Source organism: Chionomys nivalis, chromosome 7 (genome assembly GCF_950005125.1).
Source record: "Chionomys nivalis chromosome 7, mChiNiv1.1, whole genome shotgun sequence".
NCBI classification, from domain to species: Eukaryota; Metazoa; Chordata; class Mammalia; order Rodentia; family Cricetidae; genus Chionomys; species Chionomys nivalis.
The window spans coordinates 76,102,573-76,110,010 of record NC_080092.1 but is presented as its reverse complement, the minus strand read 5'-3'; the positions used below and the strand labels follow the sequence as shown (position 1 = coordinate 76,110,010).

At 45.2% G+C, this 7,438-nt stretch overlaps 1 pseudogene; it reads right to left on the bottom strand.

Annotated features, from left to right (window-relative positions):
- Positions 1-1,174: 1,174 nt before the first annotated feature.
- On the bottom strand, positions 1,175-2,166 carry LOC130877156 (nucleophosmin-like; annotated as a pseudogene).
- Positions 2,167-7,438: the final 5,272 nt, after the last annotated feature.

Here is a 7,438-nt window from a genome sequence, read left to right as displayed (position 1 = left end):
GAGGATGTGGGGAGACAGGCTTTCTCTGTAGGGGCCTTCGCTGTCCTGGAACTTGCTCTGTAGACCAGGCTGGCCTTGCACTAACACACAGATTCCATGCCTCTCCCTTATAACTTATGGCCTGAAGTTTGATTGTCTTTCTCTCCGGGCAAAGGCTGATTTATTTCTGTGATTCTCTTGCAGGGAAAAGTACAAGAGATGGAGCAGCGCACTGAGGAGCTTCTCCGAGAAAACCAGCAGCTGAGGGAGAACTGCACCAGCTGGCAGAAGCTGAGCTCACGCAGGCAGGCAGAGTTAAAGAGGAAGCAGGTACAGATGCGGGTAAGGGGTGAACGTAGTCGTGTACATGTGGATTGTGGTGTCTGACCCGGTGCTATTTCTGTCTGATTATAATCAGATTGTGCTTTTGTTTCCTGACTTCCCAAGCCCGAATAATCACAATGAAACTATATTAATTATAACACTGCCTGGACAATGACTTAGGCACATTCCTACCCCAGCTCTTATTTCTCAGATTTATCGATTTATAGTAATCCTTGTATCGCCACACTCACTCTGGTGTCTTTGGCAGCTGCATGTCTCCTCTCTGACTCCACTGTCTTTCTCCCTGTATTCACTTTAGTTTTCCCACCTACCTGGCCATTGGGCAAAACAGACTTTTTTTTTCAAACAATGGTTAAAAGAAATCCAGAATCTGGGCGGTCGTGGCGCACGCCTTTAATCCCAGCACTTGGGAGGCAGAGGCAGGTGGATCTCTAAGTTCGAGGCCAGCCTGGTCTACAAGAGCTATTCCCAGGACAGGAGCCAAAAAGCTACAGAGACCCTGTCTCGAAAAATCAAAAAAAAAAAAAAATGCAAAGCATACAAAGGAAGATCCAACATCACCCGATTTATAATTGCCTTTTACATTGTTTCTTTTTTTTTAACGTTATTAAAATACTGAGTTTATTTCACATGTATATTTGTCTCCCTACCATTTCCACATCTGACCACCACTATTACTATGTCCTATCATAACATTCCATACATACTTAAAACCAAGTAAAGGGTGGAGCTCCATCCTTGAAAACTAAACAGGCATTTTAGATAACACATTCTTGGCAATGGAACCTGGACAACATTTATCAAACACAATAGGGAAAGTTCTCACTTTGTATTATAAAAAGGACAGCCAGATATATCAACTGTTACAGAAATTAAGTAAGACGGAATATTTCAAACTGTTTAAACCATTTTCTTAAAGAGACTTCCTCCACTGCCGGAGATCTTGAATAGCCTCCTGGTCAGTCATCCGGAAGCAATTCTTCACATAATTAATGAACTTGGCTTCCACTTTGGGAAGAGAGCCACCTTTTTCTATACTTGCTTGCATTTTCGCCTTAATGTCTTCTATAGAACTAGGTCCTTTTGGTGTTTTAGGGTTTTTTTCCTGTTTTTTGAAGGACTCTTGACCCTTTGATCTTGGTGTTGATGGTTTTAAGTCTTTTCCATTTTGGTTTGATTTTTGTGCATTTTTGGCTGGAGTATCTCGTACAGATTTCTTAACTGGAACTTTTTCTTCAGCTTCCTCGTCATCAAAATCATCGTCGTCATCATCTTCATCATCATCATCTTCATCATCATCATCATCCTCATCAAGTTTTACTTTTTTCTGTGGCACCTTGTTGCCACCTCCAGGAGCAGATCGCTTTCCAGACATACTCAGCAGCTTTACATCCTCCTCACCTCATCTTCTGACTCTGCATCTTCCTCTACAGCTACTAGATGCTGTCCACTAATGTGCACAGGCCCAGAACCACACTTCAGTCTTAAGACCACAGGCGGTGTTATTTCAAATCCCCCAAGAGAAACTGTTGGCTGTACATTTTCAAAGTTGCCAGTGTTACTTTAGTTGGACTGCCTTCATAGTTCATTGCTTCTGCCTCTACGATGTGTAATTCGTCTTTTGCCCCAGCACCTAAACTAACCGTTCTTAGAGATAACTGGTGCTCGTTCTCATCATTATCCACCTTAAAGTGATAATCTTTGTCGGCTTTTAGTTCACAACCGAAAAGGTAGTTCTGAGGCCTTAGAGGGCTCATGTCCATGTCCATGGAGTCTTCCATGAGGTGAAGGCGTGTTCTTCGGTGGCAGAGAAGTCGGACGGAGGGTTCTGCCTGCTGCTCCTCAGAACAGGCATGCAGGACGGAATCACGCCAGGGCTACATTGTTTCTTAAACAATAAACAATTCTGTGCCTTTTTAAATGTTTTGATGAGGTTGATATTGAGAGTTCTGGGAAGAAGAGAAAGGGAGTAAGTACCACAGGGAACAAGATCGGCTGGTGGAGAGGTCAAAGCCACAAGTCACATGGCAACATGTAGATGAGTAGAAATGAGTTAATATAAATTATGTGAGCAAGGTGGGTGATGACTGGAGAAATGGTTCAAGAGGTTCAGATCACTGGCTGCTCTTCCAGAGGCCATGAGTTCCAGTTCCATGGTGGCTCTCAACCATCTGTACTGAGATCTGGTGCCCTCTTCTGGCGCGCAGCCGTATATGCATGGTGACAAGAAATCAATAGATTTTTTTTTCAAAAAAGCAAATTAGAAACCCGCCTAATCTATAGGACAAGCTTTCATAATGAAGAAAGAGTCTCTGTCTTTATTTGAGAAATGACGGGCAGGACAGAAACCTTTTCTTATGGAAGTTGTACTATAAGCTTATCCCTCTGGCCCTACAACTTAAAGGCTGTTTATCTGCATGTTGGCACAGGGCTGTGATCTTGCTCCCTCTGTGTCTGGTTGGAGACGCCCCCTTTTATCCTCCCAGAGCTCTCTGTCCAGCAGTCCTGTTGTCTATAGCCCCTGACTCGCTATTGACCACTTAGGTTTTTATTAAACCCATCACGGTGCCGCATCATGACGCAATGTAAAGAACATTCCATAGCAGTGTCCCAGGCTGCCACTGCAAGTCGTACCTGGTCACAGGAGAGAGCCAGGTCAGGCTATGCATCCACCCTAGAGTCTTAGCTGAGGTGTCTACCTAACCCTGAAATGTGTCCCCCATTCCAGTTATCGCTCATTACTGTACTCCTCCACCTAACCTGATCCCCATGTTCCCATGCCTACCCAGCTACTGTCCACCCTGGAGATCTTTGTCTCCCCTCTCCATTCAGATCCACGCCTTCCTGCCCGAGCCTCTCTAGTCTGTGTTGTATCATGGATATCACCACCCCTTTTTTGAGACAGTACTTCTGTCCTAGAACTCTCTGTAGACCCAATGTCTACATCCTACAGAGATCTGCCTGTCTCTTCCTCAGAACTTGTGGCTTAAGGTTTGTCTTTCTCTGCTGGCAAAGGCAGATGTAATTCTGTGATTGCACTGGCAGACATGCCAATGTTTGTGTCTACTAACCCACTGCATAGCTGCTCTGGCTGGCGTGTGCCAGGGCCTCTCCAGTGAGTGCCAGTCACTCAACTGCTCACCTTCCCAGCTGGGGAGAGGCTTCTGCTGGAAGGAAGGGTTTGAATAGAGGAGCTGTAATCTCTCTTGCAGGAAAAGGAGGAAGAGATGGACCAGCGCACTGGGAAGCTTCTCCGAGAAAACCAGCAGCTGAAGGAGAACTGCGCAAGCCTCCGCCAGCAGAAGTCAGATGCGCAGGCAGAGCTGCAGAGGGAACAGGTACAGATGCTGGCCAGAGGTGAACTTGGAGCATGGACATGAGGATGCCGTGTCTGACCCGGCGCTCTTTTCTGTTGGCTCCACTACTGATGTAATCGGTGATGGTGTCTTTGTTTGCTGACTGCTCAGGTCGGAATAATCACAATGAAACTATTAATATATAACACTGGTTAGCCTATGACTTTGGCGTATTTATACCTAGCTCTTATATCTTAAATTCATTAATGTCTATCAATCTGCATCGCCACAAGCACGTGGCTTAACGAGTAAGGCTCGGGTGCCTTTAGCAGCCACAAGAGTTCTCTCTGACTCTACCTTCTGTCTCCCTGCATTTAGTTTAGCTTTCACACCTGCCTGTATTCTGCCCCACGATAGACGAAAACAACTTCCTTATAGAACAATGGTTAAAATTAAAACATTAAAAAAAAAAACCATAACATACAAAGAGGGATTCAACATCACCTGATTTATTGGCTTTTACATCTGATGCCTTTTTCAAATGTTTCAATGTGGCTGCTCTCCAGAGTTCAGGGAAGAAGAGAGGGAACGAGACCCGCTGGGGGACAGGTCAGAGCCATGAGTCACATGACAACCTGTAGATGAACACCTTGATTTAAGGTATAAGAGCTAGTTGTGGGGAGACTGGAGAAATGGCTGAGGAGGATTAGAGCACTGGCTGCTCCTCCAGAGTCCTGACCGCAATTCCCAGCAACTACAGTTTGGGTATCGGCCATCTGTGGGATCTGGTGCCTTCTTAGGGTGTGCAGGCATACATGCAGGCAGAACACTGCATACATAATAAATTAGTAAATAAGTAAAAAAGGCTAGTTAGAAATAAGCCTAAGCTATAGGCCGTACTTTTCATAATTAGTAAGCAATCTCAGTGTCATTGTTTAGCTGTTGACAAGCACGGCAGAGAAAGACTTTCTTCATATTGCACCCCACTTTGGGCCTCATACATAGATGAATTTTCCTTTGGGCCTCCAGTTCATAAAATTCATGGAGACGTATTAATTACAAAACTCGGTTTTTGCCATTGGCGTGTCCCTCTGGCTTCTCTAAAATAAGACATTTCAATTCATCTCAGCCCCTCTCTGTCCAGTAGTCCTGCCTATATCTCCTGCCTCGCTATTGGCTCTTTAACTCTTTAACCAATCACATTGCCACGTCTTCCCACAGTGTAAGGGGATATTCCTCAGCAGCGCCCCAGCCCCTCCCACTGGAAGTTTTTCCTGGCAAAGGCAGACGTATTTTTCTGTGATTCTCTTGCAGGGAAAAGTACAAGAGATGGAGCAGCGCACTGAGGAGCTTCTCCGAGAAAACCAGCAGCTGAGGGAGAACTGCACCAGCTGGCAGAAGCTGAGCTCACGCAGGCAGGCAGAGTTAAAGAGGAAGCAAGTACAGATGCAGGTAAGGGGTGAACATAGTCGTGTACATGTGGATTGTGGTGTCTGACCCAGTGCTATTTCTGTCTGATTATAATCAGATTGTGCTTTTGTTTCCTGACTTCCCAGGCCCGAATAATTACAAAGAAACTATATTAATTATAACACTGCCTGGACAATGACTTAGGCATATTCCTACCCCAGCTCTTATTTCTCAGATTTATCGATTTATAGTAATCTTTGGATTGCCACAGTTACTCTGTCTTTGGCAGCTACATGTCTCCTGTCTCCAGTGTCTTTCTCAGTTTAGTTTAGTTTTAGTTTAGAGATTCAGTTTAGTTTTCCCACCTACCTACATTCTGCCCCGTCATAGGGCAAAACAGATTCTTTTTATTAAACAATGGTTTAAAAAATGCAGAGCATCCCGGGCGGTGGTGGCGCACGCCTTTAATCCCAGCACTTGGGAGGCAGAGGCAGAGGCAGGTGGATCTCTCTGTCAGTTCGAGACCAGCCTGGTCTACAAGAGCTAGTTCCAGGACAGGCTCCAAAACCACAGAGAAACCCTGTCTCGAAAAACCCAAAAAAAAAAAAAAAAAAAAAAAAAGCAGACCATACAAAGGGAGATCCAACATCACCCGATTTATAATTGCCTTTTACATTGTATCTTAAACCACAACTCTGTGCCTTTTTATGTTTTTATGTTAATGTTTTGATGAGGTTGCTATTGAGAGTTCTGGGAAGAAGAGAAAGGGAGTCAGTACCACAGGGAACAAGATCTGCTGGTGGCAAGGTCAAAGCCACGAGTCACATGGCAACATGTAGATGAGTAGAAATGAGTTAATATAAATTATGTGAGCAAGGTGGGTGATGACTGGAGAAATGGCTCAAGAGGTTCAGATCACTGGCTGCTCTTCCAGAGGCCATGAGTTCCAGTTCCCTGCACCCACATGGTGGCTCTCAACCATCTGTACTGACATCTGGCGCCCTCTTCTGGCGTGCAGCCGTACATGCATGATGGCAAGAAATTGCATACATAAGATCTCTTTCAAAAAAAAAACAAATTAGAAACCCGCCTGATCTATAGGACAAGCTTTCATAATGGGCACCAGATCTCATGCAGATGGTTGTGAGTCACCATGTGGTCGCTGGGAATGGAACTCAGAATGGAACAGTCAGTGCTCTCAACCTCTGAGCCATCTCTCCAGCCCTCACCACCCCCTTCATTGAGACAGTGCTTTTGTCCTAGAACTCTCTGTAGACCCAATGTCTACATCTTATAGAGACCTGCCTGTCTCTTCCTCATAACTCGTGGTCTAAAGTCTGTCTTTCTCTGCTGGCAAAGTCAGACGTAATTCCGTGATTGCACTGGCAGACATGACAATGTTTTGTGTCTACTAACCCACTGCATAGCTGCTCTGGCTGGCGTGTGCCAGGGCCTCTCCAGTGAGTGCCAGTCACTCAGCTCACCTTCCCAGCTGGGGAGAGGCTTCTGCTGGAAGGAAGGGTTTGAATAGAGGAGCTGTAATCTCTCTTGCAGGAAAAGGAGGAAGAGATGGACCAGCGCACTGAGGAGCTTCTCCGAGAAAACCAGCAGCTGAAGGAGAACTGCGCCAGCCTCCGCCAGCAGAAGTTAGATGTGCAGGCAGAACTGCAGAGGGAGCAGGTACAGATGCTGGCCAGAGGTGAACTTGGAGCATGTACATGAGGATGCGGTGTCTGACCCGGTGCTATTTTCTGTTTGCTTTACTACTCGATTGTAATCAGAGATGGTGCCTTTGTTTCCTGACTGCTCAGGTTGGAATAATCACAATGAAACTATTAAAGTAACACTGCTTAGCCTATGACTTTGGCATATTTATACCTAGCTCTTAGAGCTTAAATTTATTGATGTCTATCAATCTGTGTATCTCCACAAGCCTGTGGCTAACTGAGGGGCTCGGTTGTCTTTGCCAACTACAACGGTTCTCTGACTCCACCTTCTTTCTCCCTGCATTTAGTTTTCCCACCTGCCTATATTTTGCCCTGCAATAAGGCAAAACAGATTCTTTATCGAACTATGATTAAGATAAAAAAAATAAATTAAAAAAACATTCACAGCATACAAAGGGGGATCCAACATCACCTGAATTATTGGCTTTTACATCTGTTGTCTTTTTCAAATGTTTCAATGTGGCTGCTCCCCAGAGTTCAGGGAAGAAGAGAGGGAGTCACTACCAGAGGGAACCCGCTGGAGGAGAGGTCAAAGATCCGAGTCTCATGACCACATGTATAGTTTAACACCTTAATTTAAGGTATAAGAGCTAGTTGTGGGGAGACTGGAGAAATGGCTGAGGAGGATTAGAGCATTGGCTACTCCTCCAGAGTCCTGACCGCAATTCCCAGCAACTACAG